At 40.4% G+C, this 21,316-nt stretch overlaps 1 long non-coding RNA gene across 1 annotated transcript; it reads left to right on the top strand.

Moving 5' to 3' along the window:
- Window positions 1–603: 603 nt before the first annotated feature.
- LOC146507808 (uncharacterized) lies at window positions 604–2,620 on the top strand. Its single transcript, XR_014876828.1, has 2 exons — window positions 604–976; window positions 1,016–2,620. It is a non-coding gene; the product is annotated as an uncharacterized LOC146507808 (long non-coding RNA).
- Window positions 2,621–21,316: the final 18,696 nt, after the last annotated feature.

Here is a 21,316-nt window from a genome sequence, read left to right as displayed (position 1 = left end):
GGATATGCTTGTGAAGATGGAATATGGGGGAGAGCAGAAGTGCGTTGAAGTTCCACAAAGTGATGAATGAAGGACATGCATATTGTATTTTGTATTTATTGAAATAAGTGATGAGAATGCTGTTATTTGCATTTACCAGCTCACCTATGTCAGACCTTTTGATAAATGAAATTCTAATGAAAGTGAGAACATGTACACTGTTACATCTTTCAGAAAATGTTTCGAAATTGTGGTGCCCAGTTCAGAATAAATGTTTTTCAAAAACCATTGCGTCTTTTTAGTAAATGTTTATTTCCAAAAGAAATTTCTAGAAGTTCAGAACAGTAAAATTCCCGCTTTTTAGAATTAATTAGAAGATAACTCTTACGTAGTTAAACTAAAATACTCTCTGAGAGTTAATATATAAACTCTTAACACCAAGTGTTAAATTATCAACTCCAGAGAGATTTGGCGTTTAACACTAAATCAGAGTTAACGTACCAACTCTCCAAAAAGAGTCAAATCAACACTCTCTGGTGTGGACCCATATAGACACTTTAAAAGTGTTGAAATCAAATCTGACAGTGTTAATTTGGACATGCTGGATTTGCTGTGTACTTATAGCAAAACCAAACACTGCTTTGCACTCAGTTTGCCACTTTGTAACACACAACTGTAGGCACAATCCACTGCACAGCACTCTTTTTACAGAACTGTAAACACAACTCACTGCTTTACACTCAATTCCCAAATGATCAACGCACTCCTAGCAAAACTATACACATTTATGGCTATTATTTACACTATTTTGCCAACTGTCTGGCACACTGTCACATGTGAAAACTGTTTTAGATAATTAGTTCACTTTGCAATCAGCATAAGCACTATAAATATAAAGGTAACTATAAAGGTAAGCTGTCCGTGTGGAGTACAATGGAGGGAGCAGGAAGAGTGAGAAGAGTGAGAATTAGAGGAGGCCGAGGAAGAGGACGTGGAGGTGAAGACGTAGGACGAAGAGGACGACAAGGACAAGGAGGTGAAGTTAGAGGAAGAGGACAAGGAGGAGCAAGAGGAGGACGAGGAGGGGTAAGAGGAAGGGTAAGAAGAATAAGATATAGAATTGCTGATGACATCAGAGCTACAATAGTGGACCATGTAATCAACCATGGAATGACCCTGAGGGAAGCTGGCCAACGGGTCCAGCCTAATTTCAGCCGCTACACTGTAGCAAGCATCATAAGGACATTTCAAAATGAGAATCAGTTAGTACAGTCACTTTGCACTAAGAGTTGTAGCACTGCCATATGCTAATGAGAAACACAACAATACCATAGATGTAAAAATACTGAAATTGTTACTTTACAGAATTGCTAGACGACCAGATGCTGGGGGCAGAGGAAGAATGTTCACTGCAGACGAAGAAGCCCATATAGTCAATATGGTGATTGCAAATCATTCCATAAGGCTACGCAAAATTCAGCAGCGCATAATTGAGGATGACACCACCTTCCAAAACATACAAAATGTGAGCATTTCTGTATTAGGTCGTGTACTTGCTCGCAACAGAATCCGAATGAAACAAATCTACAGAGTACCTTCTGAAAGAAACAGTGAACGTGTAAAACAGCTGCGATATGACTATGTGCAGGTAAGCTATAGTATCATTGATACTGAATCTGGAAGTGCACACTGTAGTGCTGTGCATGTGCCTGCTGTGCTGAATTTGTTTCGTCTTGTCTAGAGAGTGATGTCATGAGCAGTTTTTTGTGGATGAGGCTGGTTTGAGGTGGCAGGAACATTATTGGACACCGTGCCATAATCAATGTCCCAGGACAACGTGGTGGTAACATAACTATGTGTGCAGCTATAAGTCAAAATGGTGTTGTTCACCATCATGCAACGCTGGGCCCATATAACACTGCACACATTATTACATTCCTGGACACCTTACATGACATGCTTACTAATGTTCAGAGACCAGAGCAGACCAGATACGTCATCATATGGGACAATGTTAGTTTCCATAGGGCTGCGTTGGTCCGCAAGTGGTTTACAGATCACCCACTCTTCACTGTAATGAACCTCCCCCCATACTCTCCATTCTTGAATCCAATTGAAGAGTTCTTCGCTGCCTGGTGCTGGAAGGTCTGACCGTCATCCCCATCAACGCATAGCCCTTTTACAGGCAATGGAGGAGGCATGTGGGGATATTGACCAGCCATCATGTCAGGCCTGGATACGCCATTGCAGAAGATATTTTCCCCGGTGCCTTGGACTAGAGGACATTGCATGTGATGTAGACGGAATTTTATGGCCAGACCCAGAGAGACGACACAATGTAGACTGATTTCTTTTTTTTCCTCAGTGAAATTACTATTTTGTTTTGACTTGGAAATAAACACTTTTGATGTGTGTGAATAAACACCAGTACTTGAAGTCCGGATCCCTCTATGTTTACGGACCTATGACAAAAGTATGACCTCAAACTGACATAGCCTACCTTGTCCACAGAGAAAGCAAAAGCCAGATGTGTTTTTTATTCATACCATCAGTGTGTAGTTGGTGCATTGTGTGCTTATTAATGTGATGGCTTGTGTTAACTGTTTGATACGAAAATACCATTTTTACAAAGGTTTGGAGAGTTAAGCAAGGTTTATTAGCTTTTGCAAGAAAACGACAATGTTTTGCTGATTTGGTGAAGGGTTTTCTTATCTGTGTGTAGAGTTTTGCAAAAAATAGTCAATAGTTACAAAAAATGTGCTTAAGCCATCAGAAAAAACTGTAAAAAATAATAATGCACACTAGCCAAAAATGCTGTATCGGTATCCATGCATATACTTTCATCTACCTAAAATGATGTCCCTGCCGAGGTATTTTGTCTGTGGATGTGCATGTATGCCCATGAAATGTGGATACACATATCAGATAGGATTGGGGTCACCAGTGTAATGAGCTTTGTTGTCCCCACATGGTCACTGAGTATTGGTAAAGAGCTGAACAGACGGGAACACACACACATACACGCAGGTCCCCCCGGAGCAGTGTACATATAGGCGACATGTTGGCACTGATGAGGGCAGACAGCTCACCCCCTACACGTAGACAGACCCAGACAGGATGGCATGGTGCCAGGAGGATGGTGCATGCATGTGTGTGTATTTGTATGTGTGTGCGCTTGTGCTTGTGTGTCAACTCTGCCCACCTCGAGTGTCCTGCTGGGAGTTCGGCTCCATGTTAAAAACAAGCAGACAAGAACAAACAAGAGAGAGATGGATACTGGGAGGAATGCAGACTTTCTATCTGTCTATTCAGCGATTTCATCTTTCTACAATACCTTTTCTTTACACCTGGTTTTTGTTTGCAGCAAAATCTTACCACCCCTGACGATGGAATAGAGAAAAGTTCTTGTAATCATCCCCCTCCGTGTGTTTATTTATCTTGGTAGCAGACCCTAAACTAAAACTAATTAACCCTCCGTGACCTGGTTACAGATTGGCATTTGTAATATACACTTTTGTCTTTTTTGAAAGTGAGCAAGACAGCATATATATATTTATGTATAAAACCGCACCATGTTTTCTACATCGGTTACAAAAATCACAAAGCATAGATTAGAGATAATGAAGGTTGAAGTTCTCTAACTCTGTGTCGGGAAAATGACAAACACCTTCCATCCACCATGTGTGTGTGTATGGTTGTGGGGATGTGCGTCAGTCTCCCAAATCCCACACCTCTAGGTGTAAATGAGATTGAGAGGCAGCAGACAGAGGCCTACCTCTAACTAAGACAGAGTGAAAGAACAAACAGACTGGCATTTTGTCTCTTTAGAGCATTTCCCTCAAACAGATTGAGACACACACACCTACATGTTGTACGTGAACAACAAGGACCCCCTGTGGTTCGTGGCGCTAGCTAGTTATGCTAATGTCTCTCCTCACTAAGACTGTCAAGGAGTGGAACCGGATTAGCATAAAGTTGATTTCAAAGCATGTACACACGTATACCCGGGCATCTGGCCTATTTCAAATAATCACTCCTCATACTATAAGCTAACAGCACATGGGTGTCAGGCATTAATAGAACATATATGTGTGTGCAAAAGCAATCACTGCAATCGTGACATCCTGAACTTAACCCTGTCTGCAGATCTGTAGCATCAAAGTAATTTGCAGTTTTGCTGAGAAAGAGATTTGGAGTTAGAATTGGATTTATTGGATTAAAACAAATCTATATATAAAAGATCCCTTGAGAATATACAGAATATACCCGAAGCAAAGAGATAACAAAAAAACCCAAACAGGTAACCAGTTTCCAGATGACCTTCTTGGAACAGGGATGCAGTAACCGTATCCAGTAACATAAAATGTTCAAATATAGACCAGCCTATTAAGAAGTGCAGGTATAGACACAATAAATAGTCAACAGACTATAAAAGGGAATTCCGTGTGGAGAGAGATTATACATTTTATCAATCTTGTTTATGGAAAATAAAATCCCATTTTAAAATATTCAAAATTTACCAGTCGCAAATCCTGTCTGATTACCCTGAGAGCATCTTTGGTCCCTTTTCTAATAAATCTTTCTTTAATCAAAAGAACCATGTCAAAATTTTTCATTATAGAAATTTATTTGAGATGCGTAGTACCGTAGTCTTCTTAATCCCTGAATGATATGGCAGGAATTATGTCATAAGATGTAAGGTTACAGATTTTCTTATGCCTAAAACAGAAATCTGTAACAAATTATTCTATCAGCTCCAGCACAACACAGTGAGTTTCATCAGATGTTTCGCTTATTTCTCTCTCTCTCTCTCTTTTCACTTTCCCTGTATCAAGAAACAACAGATGGATGGAGAGGAGGGAAGTGGGGGAAGTGGAGTGGCAGGAGAGCGAGGGAGGGTGGGAAAAAGAACCGGGGAGGTGGGGGGGGGGGGGGTTCTTCTCTTTTTTTTCTCTTTCCTTTTTAAATCTAAACTGAATCTAAACTCTGTGCTGACATATGCTGACCTGCAGAGGAATGTGCCATATGCTCAGAAATTCATCAAGCGCTACCAGAGGCAAACACTGAATGAGCTATGTGGATTCAAGGACTATTGGAAACCTTAATGCTCTTCCATAAGTGCTGCTGGTGAACATCGCTGCAGAAGCTGTGAAATAGTCTTTGTTGCTGCAACAGGCAGAGGTTTAATGGGGGCGATTAGCTTTGAATATAGAGCCTGGCACGTAAATGCCTAGTTGAATATATGAAATATAAAAAAAGGAGCAAGGCCTTTTAATGTACCAGTAAATTCGCTTTACAACTCAGTGGTGCTTTTCAATGCATACATAAAGCTTGAGATAAATGTTGTTTGGGACTGGTGCTCACCTGATTTTTGCCCTATAGACCCTGGTCTTCATGAGAGTATTTTCCTAATACTGGATGTAATACAAAGTGCAGTTCAAATCTTAAAACACTGCATTGAGTGGTACCAGGAACCAGTGTTGTGACAACACATAACAGGTAATTTAGCAAAGAACCAGTTTTAAATTTTATCTTTGTCCACTTTATCACTAGCAGCCTGTCACAAAAACACATCATTAGCTCCCTTTTTTTTTTATTAGCTAAATCAACAAAAACTGCCAAAGATAATTTGGCAAAAAATGTTAGTTTTGCCCCAACAAAGTGATTGTTAAGAGCTATGAGCTGAAAACTTGGTAAGTGCTGGCATGGTGTGCAGTGTGTCCTTAAAAAATTGAGGAAATTAGACAAGTGGAGGATGAAGGATGTAGCATTTGGAAAGTGTCTGATGAGCAACAGCTTAATTTTTCAGCATTACAACGATCTCAAAAACGCTGACAATACAGTAAAAGAATACCTGCATAGAAAAACGTGCAATGGAACAGTATCAGTCATTAGCCAGATCTACCCAGAGCTCAGACCTCAACATTGTTGAAGCAGTGTGGGATCATCTTGACAGAGAAAAGAACAAAAGCAGCAAACATCCAAAGAAGAGCTTTGAATGTCCTTCAAGAAGCATGGAGAACTATTCCTGATGACTGCTTAAATACTTACCAGAAAGCTAAGAAAATTCAGACTGTGTTGAAGATTAAAGGTGGTCATACTAAACACTGACTTTCAAGCTCATCAGAATTGTCTGATTGACCAACGGGGATTATGCCCCGGTGTTGCGTTTCCTATTCAGAAGCATTCACATTAACAGTGTTTGACTTATTTCTCTCACAGCTAGAAGAAGAGGCAGAATGTGGCACTGCAGCTTTAAATGGAAACATGCAAAATATCAGTCATGTATCAAAATATGATACTCCAATGAAAGTTTGAAGCAAAACATAATTTCCATACACAGGTAAAGTATTTTGTCCTTTATAGTCATTAACTTTATCTAACATGTTTGTTTTTCCAACACCATGAGATACCGTCTCAATGCGAAACTGTTTTGCATGTAAATACCACCTCCGTTTGGAATTTAGCTACTGTTATAAATGCTTTTTAAGCCTTTGACTTCTTTCTTTTTGCCCAGATGTAAAGAAAACACCCCTGAGACAAACCATTTAAAGGTCGCTGTTATATTCAATGACATATGCCTCAGCTGGACAAAGATAAATGAAAATGGTTTTCAAAGCTTTTTCAGTATTTCAGGAAATGCAGAAATAGTATGAAATTCATACACTCTGAAAAATGTGAATTTCATAAGGAAATCTTTTCAAATCAACTGAGCAAGTAGAGGGATGCCCCAAAGGCCTCGCCTTGATCACGAGTGGAGGTATATCCTCTCTCTCTCTCTCTTTCGCACACACACACACACACATAAACAGAAAGTGCGATATGAGGGTTCTTCCCACAGATATGATGGGATATCGTTTGTGTCTACCCGTTGAGGTCCCACCACGTGCATACACACATATGTGTACACACACTGCCTAGGCCCTGCTTGTCTGCCACGGGTGTCAGTACATCTAAAAGGTCTCAACATAAATGGGATTAATTCAGTCTCTCTCCCATCGGCAATCATTAAGCATTCTGTTTAAAGCGCAAACACACTCAAAATAAACGCACTACCAGTCTCCCCTGCTGAAGTAAATTATTCAAAGAAAAAAAAATTAAAGAAAGAAGGAAAGGGGGGAAAAGAGAGAAAGTGAAATAGGGGAAATATAAGTGACTCCTCTGAGGGAGGAGGTGCATTGGATAGGAGGCAGAGAAAAATAAGAGGTGGTGGGGGGGGCACGTAAAAGAATTGTTTTAGAGTTAAGAATCCTAAATGCAGCTTTGTCACCGAGGACTGATTTCTCCTTTTTCCTCTAGTTTTTCTCTTCTTCTTTTTCCCTCCTCATCTCCGTCGCTCTGTCCTGACATGTTCCACCCGCTCTCTCCAACTTTCTCCTCCCATCTCCCTCCCAGTTTGAAATCCCTGCATGCTGCTTGCCATACGTTAATAACTGTTTACTTCCCACTGAGAGCAATTAGGCTAAGAAGGGCTTATTGTTTTCTCCTTTCATATTCTTGAACTTTTGAAACTGGGCTTAGGTTTTCAAGTCTATCTTTGGTGGTCCTAAGTAGTTAGAGCGTGGTAGTCTGGGTCTCTTTAGCAAATGAAAAATGTTGGGACAAATCAGAGCAGAGCAGAAAGAGTCTGCGCTGGTCTCTGCTTAGTTTGGATTAGGCTTCTTCTGAATTTACGAACAAGGCTTTTATTTGATGTTAAGATTGCTACAGAAGGAGATTCTTTTTCATTAATAATCCGCATTGCCTATTAAACAGCAAACAAAACGTAAGATCAAGTTGACTGAAAAACTAAGTGGAAGCCACTTTTCTTTGATATCTCACACTCGGGTGGGGGTGGGGGCTTATGTTGAAATTGCCAGCCTCTTGCTGAAAGAACTGCTGCATTGACCAAAGGGTCCCCTATAAGCATCCACATGCACCACATATACATGCCTGGCATCACTGGGTCACTGTCATTTTCCAGTGGGCATTTTTAATGTTCCATTTCTAACGCTAACCACCAAGCTTTTGCTAAACCTAAGTATTTTTTTATTGTTCTAATCAAGCCAAGTAGGCATTTGAATGCCCTTGAATGAGGTTTGAATTTCTAGTGCGATGACGACCCTAATCTGAAGTGAATTATGAAGACAAAGATCTTCACACAGAATTTACTGATCACATATTTCCTTCATATGACTTCTTCTGTAGTAACTATATCAATATAAGCCACAAACGGTGCTGGGAAGGTTACTTTTAAAACATATTCAACTACAGATTACAGAATTCATGGCCAAAATGTAGTTTGTAACGTATTCCATCAAGTTACTCAATGCGAGTAATGTATTCTGAGTACTTTGGATTACTTAATATATTGCCATGCCTTTTAGAACTACATGAATGTAGCAATCACATCCTTCTGGCTGCTTCTTAACGGACTGTTAAGCCTAAATTTTTCTGACTAGACAATATATGTAATGTAGAGGAGCAAAGACTTAGGTTAACATAAGTTAACACAAGATAAGACATTAGCTCGGTGGCGAGTAGCCTTCAGTAAAAGTAATAAATCACACAGCAATAGTACATTGAAGATACTGAAGTGGCACATAACCCAGGTAGCTACCACAACTAAAACAAGGTAGTTGCAGTAGGCTAACGTTAGTTTAACGTTAGTGTCTTGACGCTGAGAGCAGCTTGGTTGCTGGCAAACAGCACTTGCATTGCACGGTCAGATTTCGCCCATCCCTTTCTTCTTTAAATGTGAAGCGGTATCGGAAGAAATGCATTCCTGCCCTGGCTCTGTTGTGCTGGCTCCGAGTCCATTGTGTATCTGACACCACCAACATTAACAGGACGCTTACATTAGAGCCTCTCATTGCGTGCTTTGTTTGGGTTTCCAGCAATGCGTGGAATTACCAAAATTAGAGAGGGGATAGCCTAACATACAAAATGGAAACAGGCCGCCGTGTAATCCATTTATTTTAACAAAGTAACTGTATTCTAATTATCGCTGCTTAAACAGTAACTGTAGCAGAATACAGTTACTCATATTTTGTATTTTAAATACCTAAGGCGGGTACAGGTATTCCATTACTCCCCAACACTGGCCGCAAATAACATTAACTAGTAATTGCCAATTGATAACAGCAACTTTTCACCAGATACTCGGTGCTTTTTGAGGTAATGTAAGGTAAACTGTTAACAAAAACAGTTTCTGAGACCTTTGTCTAACTCTAACAGATATTTTCATTGTTTAAAATTGACATAGATGTACTTAATTAAAGAGGGCAGCGTTTCTCTGTATGTACACAAGCTTCAATAATGGTCTTTTTTCTCACTTTAATGAAACTTGTGAAAAAAAGAAATGTCTTCATGCCTCTCTAATTTTATTCTATTGTCTTTCGCTTTACATATTCATGTGTAAATTTGTTCTTCTTTCCTGTTTCACATGTCTTTAGTATTCAGCACAACCTTGTTTTCTGCTATGCACATAACATAATATCATAGCCAGAAGTAGAGATTAGAGGTCACCATCTTTATATTCTTTTAATCAGAAGCAACACTTTAACAAATTATTTTTATGTATTATGCATTTGACGCAGTATTTTTTCATCTTGTTTAAGGAATAAGTCTTTATAATAAAAGTTATTATTTGCTGTATTTTACAAAGGCATAATTGTCATTAAATGTAACAATGAAACAGCGGTGATCAGCAGTGACTTATTGAAGAAAGATAGGACCTTTAGTTCAAGGAACATTTTTCACTTATCTAGAATGTTCTTTAATGCTGTTTTTTATTCATTTCGAAGGCCACCAAAAACTTGGCAAATCAGTCTTCTTGTTTTTGAAAAACAATGGCCGTTTTTACATATAAAACTAGACTGGGCGATCATGGCTCAAAGAGTTGGCAGTTCGTCTTGTAGCCAGAAGGTTGCCGGTTCGAGCCCCGGCTCGGACAGTCTCGGTCGTTGTGTCCTTGGGCAAGACACTTCACCTACCGCCTACTGGCGGTGGCCAGAAGGGCCGATGGCACGATATGGCAGCCTCGCTTCTGTCAGTCTGCCCCAGGGCAGCTGTGGCTACAACTGTAGCTCGCCTCCACCAGTGAGTGAATGAATAGTGGAATTGTACAGCGCTTTGAGGGCCCCGAAATGAATGCAATCCATTATTATTATTAAAAATTCAATTCAATTTTATTTATATAGCGCCAAATCACAACAAAAGTCGCCTCAAGGCGCTTCATAGGTACAGAGAAAAACCCAACAATCATATGACCCCCTATGAGCAAGCACTTTGGCGACAGTGGGAAGGAAAAACTCCCTTTTAACAGGAAGAAACCTCCATCAGAACCAGACTCAGGGAGGGGCGGCCATCTGCTGCGACCGGTTGGGGTGAGAGAAGGAAAACAGGATGAAAGACATGCTGTGGAAGAGAGACAGAGGTTAATAACAGATATGATTCAATGCAGAGAGGTCTATTGTATTGTGACTGGAAAGGAAAAGAAAAACTCAATGCATCATGGGAATCCCCGGCAGCCTACGTCTATTGCAGCATAACTAAGGGAGGATTCAGGGTCACCTGGTCCAGCCCTAACTATATGCGTTAGCAAAAAGGAAAGTTTTAAGCCTAATCTTAAAAGTAGAGATAGTGTCTGTCTCCCGAATCCAAACTGGAAGCTGGTTCCACAGAAGAGGGGCCTGAAAACTGAAGGCTCTCCCTCCCATTCTACTTTTAAATACTCTAGGAACAACAAGTAGGCCTGCAGAGCGAGAGCGAAGTGCTCTAATAGGGTGATATGGTACTACAAGGTCATTAAGATAAGATGGAACCTGATTATTTAAGACCTTGCATGTGAGGAGCAGGATTTTGAATTCAATTCTGGATTTAACAGGAAGCCAATGAAGGGAAGCCAAAACAGGAGAAATATGCTCTCTCTTTCTGGTCCCTGTCAGGACTCTTGCTGTAGCATTTTGGATTAACTGAAGGCTTTTCAGGGAGTTTTTTGGACATCTTGATAATAATGAATTACAGTAGTCCAGCCTGGAAGTAATAAATGCATGAACTAGTTTTTCAGTGTCACTAAGAGACAGGATATTTCTAACTTTAGAGACGTTGCGCAAATGGAAGAAAGCAGTCTTACATATTTGTTTAATATGTGCGTTGAAGGACATATCCTGGTCAAAAATGACTCCAAGGTTCCTCACAGTGTTACTGGAGGCCAAGGTAATGCCATACAGAGTAAGAATCTGCTTAGATACCATATTTCTACGATTTTCAGGGCCGAGTACAATAACCTCAGTTTTATCTGAATTAAGAAGCAGAAAGTTAGCGGCCATCCAGGTCTTTATGTCTTTAAGACATTCCTGCAGTTTAACTAATTGGTGTGTGTTATCTGGCTTCATGGACAGATAGAGCTGGGTGTCATCTGCATAGCAGTGAAAATTTATGCTATGTCTTCTAATGATACTGCCTAAGGGAAGCATGTATAATGTAAACAGAATTGGTCCTAGCACTGAACCCTGTGGAACACCATAATTGACCTTAGTGTGTGAAGAAGACTCTCCATTTACATGCACAAATTGGAGTCTATTAGATAGATATGATACAAACCACTGCAGTACAGTACCTGTAAAACCTACAGCATGTTCTAATCGCTCTAATAGGATATTATGGTCGACAGTATCGAACGCTGCATTAGGTCTAGCAGGACAAGCACAGAGATGAGTCCACTGTCAGAGGCCATAAGAAGATCATTTGGAACCTTCACTAAAGCTGTTTCTGTGCTGTGATGAGCTCTGAAACCTGACTGAAACTCTGCAAATAAGCCATTCCTCTGCAGATGATCTGTTAGCTGTTTGACAACTACTCTTTCAAGGATTTTTGATATGAAAGAAAGGTTGGAGATTGGACTATAATTAGCTAAGACTGCTGGGTCTAGAGATGCTTTTTGAGTAAAGGTTTAACTACAGCCAGCTTGAAGGCCTGTGGTACATAGCCAATTATTAGAGATATGTTGATCATATTTAAGATCGAAGAATTAATTAATGGCAGGACTTCTTTGAGCAGTTTCATAGTAATGGGGTCTAAAAGACACAGAGGTTTGGAGGAAGTAAATATTGAAGTTAACTTAGAAAGATCAATTGGAGAAAAAGAGTCTAACTTAACATCAATGGTACTAGGAGTAGCTGTAGATAATATTACATCTGTGGGATGATTATTGGTAATTTTTTCTCTAATGATAAGAATTTTATTTGTGAAGAAGTTCATGAAGTCATTACTAGTTAACGTTAAAGGGATGGTTGGCTCAACAGTGCTCTGACTTTTTGTCAAAAAAAATTATTAACAAGATAATCGACCTCTGTTGGAGCAGCGTTCGGATAGCTGCTCTGCTCTATGTTGGTACAGGGCATTGAAGATGTTAACAGTGGGTGGATTATTTTCTTAAACTTAGTTACAGCGCTTTCAGAAAGACATCTACTGTGATAAAGTCTACTCTCCACTGCTGTGTAATCAATTATTGTAAATGTAAATGTTATCAGGAAAGGATCAGACAGGAGAGGGTTTTCAGGAAACATGTTCAGTTTCTATGCCATATGTTAAAATAAGATCTAGAGCGTGATTAAAGTGGTGGGTGGGTTCTTTTACATTTTGAGAGAAGCCAATTGAGTCTAATAACAGATTAAATGCCATGTTGAGGCTGTCATTTTTAGCATCTACATGGATGTTAAAATCACCCACAATAATTATTTTATCTGAGCTGAGCACTAAATCAGATAAAAAGTCTGAGAAATCAGACAGAAACTCTGTGTAAGGCCCAGGTGGACGATATATGATAACAAGTAAGACTGGTTTCTGAGTTTTACAGCTGGGTTGGACAAGGTTAAGCATCAGGCTTTCAAATGAATTAAAAGTCTGTTGGTCTTTCGTTAATTAATAGGCTGGTGAGAAAAATTGCTGCCACAGCGCCCCCTCGGCAGGTAGTTAGACACAGTCTCAATTAGGGATGGGTATCGTTTAGGTTTTATCCGATACCGGTCCCAAACCGGTACTTTTGAAACGGTGCCGGTGCTTAAACAGTGCTCAAACCGGTGCTTAAAGAATGGAGAACACAAAATTGGTCCAAAAACCTCTTATGTTTAACCGTTTTCCACTTTTTCTTTGGTCATTTTAGCCTTTTTGGCCAGGGTGAAGGGAGTATCTGCCATCAAACAAGAAGACAGCCGCATGTAGCTATGATGATGTTTGCTAGTTCACCTTACATGCATTAATGTAATAATGTGGTTAGCCTACGCAATGTAAATTACATACATAAATAACAACATTAAGCTACTCACGCAGAGAAGAACGGCTGCTGCTGCCATCATCATCTGTCATCATTTCTGCTACACTGGCAGGGCTAGGGGCCAGGACTGTACTCTTCGGGCTTTTGGGGGATGTTGCTAACTCTTCGTCCGATAACAGGCACCACACCCGCAGTAGATGTGCTCGGTGTGAGGTCTCGCAGCAAGCTATTAAATACGGCGCATTTCTCGGCTTTAAAAAAACGCTATGCGTCACCAGGTGTTTCATCAGATTTGAGGTGTTACTTCCTTTGACAGTATCACAGTATCAGCTTAAAGCACTTGTTGCAGGCTGCTGAGTTTGCATCTTTTGCTGTGAAGTACAGCCAGACTTTGACCGCTTCGCCTTGGGCATTTTTAATCTGTAGCTCTGCTCTAAAAGAACGTACGTACCTGGACCCGCCTACTATCCTCGGAAACGTAAAATGATTGGCTAGAATCTAAAGTGTGTGACATCTCAGGAAAAAAAAAGCACCGAAATAAAGCACCGAAATGTGCGCTGCTTTTCGGTCTGTTTACTACCGTTTATGTCAGAACCGGTGCCATCATGGCACCGGATACCGGTACCCATCCCTAGTCTCAATGGAGATGGGTGTTTTGGGGGGTAGCAGAAGGAGAGAAGCCTCAGAGAGGCGTGTAAGACTGCAACTCTGCTTCCTGGTCCCAACTCTGGATAGTCATATTTTGGGGGTTTAATAAATTTGTCCATATTTCTAGAAATGAGAGCTGCTCCATCCAAAGTGGGATGGATGCCATCTCTCCTAACAAGACCAGGTTTCCTCCAGAAGGTTTGCCAATTATCTATGAAGCCCACATTGTTTTGTGGACACCACTCAGACAGCCAGCAATTTAAGGAGAACATGCGGCTAAACATGTCACTCCTGGTCTGATTGGGGAGGGGACCAGAGAAAACTACAGAGTCCGACATTGTTTTGGCAAAGTTACACACCAATTCAATATTGATTTTAGTGACCTCCGATTGGCGTAACCAGGTGTCATTACTGCCGACGTGAATTATGATTTTACTGAATTTACGTTTACCCTTAGCCAGCAGTTTTAAATTTCCTTCAATGTCGCCTGCTCTGGCCCCTGGAAGACAATTGACTATGGTTGCCGGTGTCTCTAGCTTCACATGTCTGAGAACAGAATCACCAATTACCAGAGTTTGACCCCTGTCGGGTGTGTCGCCGAGTGGGGAAAAACGGTTAGACACATGAACAGGTTGGTGGTGTACCTGGGGCTTCTGTTTAAGACTATGCTTCCTCCTCACCGTCACCCAGCCGCCCTCTTTCCCCAGCTGCTTGGGGTCTGCCGGGGGGCCTACACTATCTTCGGCTGCACCAGCTACAGGGGCCTGGCTAGCTACGGGTGAATGAAGGGTGCGAAGCCGAGTCTCCAATTCAGTAATCCTGGCCTCCAGAGCTGCAAATATGCTACATTTGTTACAGGTATCATTACTGCTAAAGGAGGCCGAGGAGTAGCTAAACATCTGACACAATGAGCAGGAAAGTGCAGAAGGGACAGGTGAAGTAGCCATGGTGCTAACGAGTCAGCTACGACCTAAGCTAAGCTAGCGAAACAGTACAGAGACAGTGAGTGAATACTTTGGCTATAAATTAGGTAGTGAGTACACAGAAAGTGTGCTTCGGATGAAGCACGTGAAGATTATACTATGAAAAAATAATGTATTTAAAAGTTTTTAATTAAATTGCTAAGCAGATAAGCTACTCAGAAACACTGTCACTACCCGATCCGTACCGGAAACCCGATCGGTACCCCGCATGCGTGAAAGGTGTCTACCTCTGGTCGAAGCGTTTTACGATAGTTACGGGTCAGAGTATCTGTTAAGAATAATAAGTATCTCTTAAAATGTTTACGATAATGAAAAATTTAATATAATGTAGACAAAAATAAAAAGATAGTTACGGATCAGGACTCCCCGATCCTTACTGCGCATGTGCAAAGTCGGACCGTACAAATCGGGTCTACCCGATCCGTACCGCGCATGTGCAGGGGTTTTCTTCTTCTTCTGTTCGTTTAATGGCAGTTTACTCCCCTGTGTACGAGGATACTGCCACCTGCTGACCGAGAGAATGAACCCTATTGTAAACTGAATTAGCGTGTGTTAAATTTGATTTAGTGATAGTCGAGTGTGTTTATGCTTGTCTGTGTGGAGAGGATTGATTGGAATAGTGATGATGATGTCCGCTATCACTGTCAATTGTCAGTAAACACTTCATCTGGCTGATGAATCTTCATGTGACATATTACAAAGTCTGTATTATTAACTCTGTAATTAGGCGCCATTCTTCTTATTTTACGGCGCTGTTGTTCAATCGGGGAACGCTCTCTGTTGAGGAGAAAAGCATGAATTTGTTTGTATACAGATTATCCATTGTTTAAATGTCCCGGTAGTCGAAAAGGAGGCAGAGCTGTTGAGAAATGCAAGGAGCTAACTGGGCGCTAACCACTAATCATCCCCAATGTTCTCAAACTATTAGAAGGTATAATAACTAATCAGGAACTTGTTAAGAGATAAACAATATAATGTTTTAATAAACAATTAATATTTTATATTGTTTATATAGAGATAAACAATATAATATATAATATTTCAATATAATATAATATTTACAAACTCAGTTTCAGAGGCACAGACTTCTTGTGGAGTGTATAAACCACCTGCAACAACATTGTAGCTCCACACTCATCTTTAAACCCTCAAGCTTTTATTTCGATGTTATCCGCATACCTGTGCATAATTGCATCTTGTGAGGTTATGACAGTATCATGTTTTACATAAATTTATAAACACCTACCAAAGTCCTCAAAACCACCTTTTGGTAGGTCCCGCTGGATTAAGTGTTTTCAAACCAAGAATTTGGGATGGAAACACACATGCAAAGGGAAATAAATAGACGTTGGTACTTGTCACATTGTTTGTTATCATATCTCTGTGCTTTTTTCTCTTTAAGCTTTACCCTCATCTCAAGTCAGTTGAGGCAGATGGCCCTGAGCTGGGTTCAGTTGGAGGTTTCTTTCTCTTAAAAGGGATTTTTTTTTTCAACACACAGTTGTCAAGTGTTTGCTTATAAGGAGTACTGGTGTGTGTGTGTGTGGGGGGGGGGGGGGTTCTGAAACGCAACGATTTTACATAGTGTTTGAGGCTGTATTTGTTATATTCAGGACTGTATTCAGGACTCTATGGAAAGTTGCAGGGATTCCTTTCTGAATTATTTGTTTATAAGAGCTCAGGGCCAATCGGAATGAGTTGGTATCTAGCAGATCTGTTACTTGATACAGTTTGATTGGCTAATTTGTTATAGTGCTCACCTCGGTTTTGCTCATCCTCTTGTCTTCTCCTTCTTCCTTTTTTGCTCAAGTTTCTAAATGTCTTGCATTTTCTTTTCATGCTTTGTGGCTGTTGTGCCCATATATACTGTGCTGTTTTTCTTCTTCGCTACCCCATCATCCTCCGTTCGACAAGTGACTTAACAAGCCAGTGTTCTGATTAACTTCAAATGTATGACGCAGCCAAACTGTCATTGAATACATAAAAAATTCCTTTTTTCATAATTAACTATGACTCTGCTGTAGTTAATTACCTTTCCCTTGGTTCATAAGTAAGCTAGAGAAAGCTTGCTGAGTCTATATACTCCCCTTATCTCTCCAACAGTGATTTACAAGGAGCCATTTTTTCATGTGTAAATTGCTTTATTTGAAATTTAAATGTCTAATCTTATTGGTAGTGATAGCGGCACCATTTGGGAATCCTGGCATTTTCATCAGGGCAGAAGTATGAATGTTTCACTTTTTTGGGTTACATTACACACGAACATTGCAACAACAGCATGCATTGCGTTTAGAAGCTATATACCCAGTATATATCCAGTTCAAAAGTCTGATTGCGCTCCTCTTCGGACTCTCTGATTTGTCACTTTTCTGTAGTATGAAATCCACACTCATGTACTCTGAGTACTGAGCTCAACTTATACTGCAAAAGAAAATCTTGTGAGCTGTGTCTTTGACAACAAGGGTCTCCAGCCATGAGCTTTGATTAAATATGGTTCAAGGGATAAGGTTATAACATCTATACATTCTTCTCATCTCTATCTGCTCCCTTTCGCCTTCTTTTGATTCATAAGTAATGTTACACAGTGGGATTCATCAATAACCGACTACAACGCTCCTCTGTGAAAAAAGCATCACGCTCATAAATGTTATCACTACCCCCAATGTATAGCACTAGATGCTGTGGTATATCAGTGATATTTCTCTGTGCAGGCTTGTGTTGTTTGTGAAGAGAGAGGCAGAGTCAATAAGCCATGAATGAAGTTACACTCATGTATATTCTGCTTTAAATGTATATTCCCCGGGGTCAATTATGTGAATGTGCAGATTTCTTTGTTACTGCAAGCGGAAAATGATATTCAGAGTGGCCCAGGGCTCTCTCACCTTCCTGGTGTTCATAATAACACTGTGTCAATGTGACACTTTATTCGTGAGTCATTAAGCCATATTAGAAGAGAGTCTAAAGCTGAGAAAGCTACATTCGGATGAACAGAATCAAGTTTTTGCCATTCAAATGTAACTGCAATTCAAAGTCCCCTTTATTTGTTTTTTATTTTAAGGTTAGTAGTACAGGTGGTTACCAAAGGGACCAAAGGATACCATTGACTGACTGTTGTTAAATACATTTGAGGCTCGCCAGAATGTCTGCTTTATATCTGGAAGAGGCTTTAGAGTTTAACCACTGTTAGCCAAGTAGCATTAGCCAGTGCTGAAAAATAAAGCTAATGCAGAACTGTGAAGAAAACCTGCAGTTCCCATACCTACTTACTCCCTAAAGAGCCATCCATTTTCTTAACCACTTTTCTAATGTATGGTCATGAGGGGCTGCTGGAGCCTATCCCAGTTGATATAAGGTAAAAAGTGGGGTACACCTTGGACAGGTCACCAGTTTATCATAGAGCCAACACATACATACTCACACTCACATTCATAACTACAGCCAAAGTAGTACGCAGAGAGAGACCACGCAGGCACAAGGATTACATGCAAACACCGCACAGCAGGGTGCCTCTATTTTTTTTTTTTTCAACAATTCATTGTACATACTTAGTTTCAGCCTCTGTTATTGGTGTGCCAACATGCTGAGGGCTGTCTGCTTAGCCTCACATCTAGTAATTCCAGTCTTGACTGAACTGGACCGTGTTTATGGTGTTGGAATGGAATCATGATATTATAATAACATGGCCTGCTGCGAGGTACAGCCAGCTATACATCCAGAAAATCCACTGAAAAAAAATCACTCCACCCTCTGGTCTAGAAAGTCACTTCTGGTTGCAAATAAAGACACCAAGTGTGTAAACAAATGATTGATGCTACTTTGATATACTGGACATTCCTGCACTGCCATATTGCTTTTGCACTGTTGCGTAGAAGGTGTCGCTCGCTCTCTGATCTCTTTATAAATGCAGTGTCAAAGGATGTACTCACGTGCATGAAGACGTAAGGGCAGTTGGACTGGATAACAAAACACGGAGCAAGGGTTATGACATTGAAAAGTGTACTACAAATGTCATTTTTATAATGCAGCTTTATATGACACATACATAGATCTTGCATGTAAAATATTTCTGGAACACAAAATCAAATCAGTTTTGTTATTCTGGTTTGAAGACATCTTTTACAATAAAGGCAAATGATGAATGAATTGTTGATGTGTTTTGCTGCAGTTAATGGTGCTATTTCTTGTATAGGTAACACATGTCAAGGATGCTTCATGTAGCTCTAATAGCTGGGTTAGAAGAGTCATTCTGGCTATCTGCATGTTTTGTGAGCTGTTTTGCAGTGAAAATGACTAAATCTTAAACCCTGATCGTTGTTGATGTCTCCTTGAACAAGACATTGAACGCCCTACCTCTGGAATGGCACCATTAACTTAATTAATTTTTCTCTGCTGAGTTAAAACATGTATGCACCTCCCAGAAATATACTTCTAATTACATGGCTATTTAATATGGCCAGTGAGCACCCTAGATTCTTAAATTTAGAGTGCCCTAAACTTGAATATAATATTTCCCTTTCATCACCCACATGCCTTTGTGAATATTACAGAATAGAAGTTCGCAGGGTTCACATTAGCTGTGGTGATGGTGGTCGGGGGTTAGAATCAGAGAGAGTACTTTCAACATATTAATTAATAATCCATGGCTAGGTTATTATTGTAGGAGCGATTTCAGGCCCCTATTACTGTAGATCAGTAAAACTAGAGGGCATCAAGGGAAGGGATGAAGGAAGACGACACAGACTGCCTCTTAATTCTAAATACATTAAAATAAAATGAGTACATTTGTTTCCTATTCAGTGGCTCCCTGCAGTGTTTTCACCCTACAAGCTACTAACAGTAGAACTATTTGTTGAGGATGCTAGTTAACTAACCAAGTTAACTACTCGACTTTTTCCTTTAAGTCAAGGACAAAGTTACTGGTAGAAACAAGCTATATCCCGACCTCAATTCTTGGATATTTGCTCCTATCAGTCAGTTTCCTATAACATGTCCTCATATTTCAATTAATAATGACTATAATTGAATCAAGAATCTATGAGCTTTGTGGGCCCTTTTGGATCTAAAAACAGTCTGACTTCACACTACACAAGAGGAACACATCTCCTAAGGAATCATCAAATGTAGCCCATTACCTACACATCACACGAAAAAAACACCTTGAAGCCACCGCGCCACTATAGCCAATTTAATTTCCATACGCTTATGCTAATAAGCCTGAAATAATCAAGCTAATTTAGAAAGATGCAAATGTGTTGGAGGCTGAGTTCATTAGTAAAGGAAGCTTGTGTGTGTGTGTGTGTGTGTGTGTGCCTGAGTGCGTGTCTGTGTGTGAAGAAAAGAGAGAGCGAGAGGGAGAGAGAATGGGTGTCATTAGCGCGGGGCCCTAATGTGTGCTGAGAGGGAAGCTGTGCAGTGAAGGGGAGAAGAATAGTGACTATGGCAGGTACAGTTTCTCCAGAGAGTCAGATCATTATGTATGCAGTGTATTTTAGTCACTTCCACCCATCTATCCATTTTCTTCACCACTTATCCAATTTAGGGTCACAGGGGCGCTGGAGTCTATTCCAAACTGACTTTGGGCGAGAGGCAGGGATGCACCCTGGACACGGCCATCATGGAGAAATAGGAACTCTCACATGCACAAGCTAATTTAGAATCACCAATTAACCTAACATGCATTCCCTGGACTGTGGGAGGAAGCTAAAGTACCTGGAGAAAACGCACGAGAGCTCCACACAGAAATATCCCACCCAGGAGGTCCTCTTTGGAAGGGATACATTAAAGCCTTTATTTAATGGTGCAGTCGTGTACATACTCATGCCATGAGAATAAAAGGATTTTCATTATCTATAAGAGACTGCATTGAAATTCTTTGATGTTTACGCTTGCTTTTGGAAACCACAGAATTTAAACTTACATGCATGGCTACATGTGGTTAAATCTTTTCGGTTTTGCATTGTGATCTGTGCACTGTCCTACACAGATTTGCACAAGGAGACCTTTGTGTATCTGTAGCTACTAATTAAACATTGTAATATCCCCTTGCCCTGCTCCGCTAAGAAGCTGGAGACCCAGATTACGCACAAACACCTCTTCCGCAATTATACTGATTACATTAGAGCTGCAAGTTCAAACACGTTCTCAGATGCACATTTTTTTGCTACACTTACAGTACATATTCTCACATCAACACATACATATAATGGCATGCATACTCTGCCAGGTCCCTCAAGGCCAGGCGTGGGTGCCACTGGAGGTTGTAGCAATTAAAAACATCATCCTCCGCTTGTCACAAACATGATGAATTTGTAGCAGCAGAGCAGTAAGGCATAACTCCTACAGCCCATAATGTGTCACTTTCTTCTTCTCTTCTGATTGTTTTGGGTTGCTGTATCATTATGCTTGTGTTGACAGCAAAATAAAAAGTATGACGCTGAGATAGCACCAG

The sequence above is a fragment of the Neolamprologus multifasciatus genome, chromosome 11 (assembly GCF_963576455.1).
Source record: "Neolamprologus multifasciatus chromosome 11, fNeoMul1.2, whole genome shotgun sequence".
Lineage (NCBI taxonomy): Eukaryota > Metazoa > Chordata > Actinopteri > Cichliformes > Cichlidae > Neolamprologus > Neolamprologus multifasciatus.
Note: the sequence above shows the minus strand (reverse complement) of the source record. Positions and strands in the feature narration are given on the sequence as shown.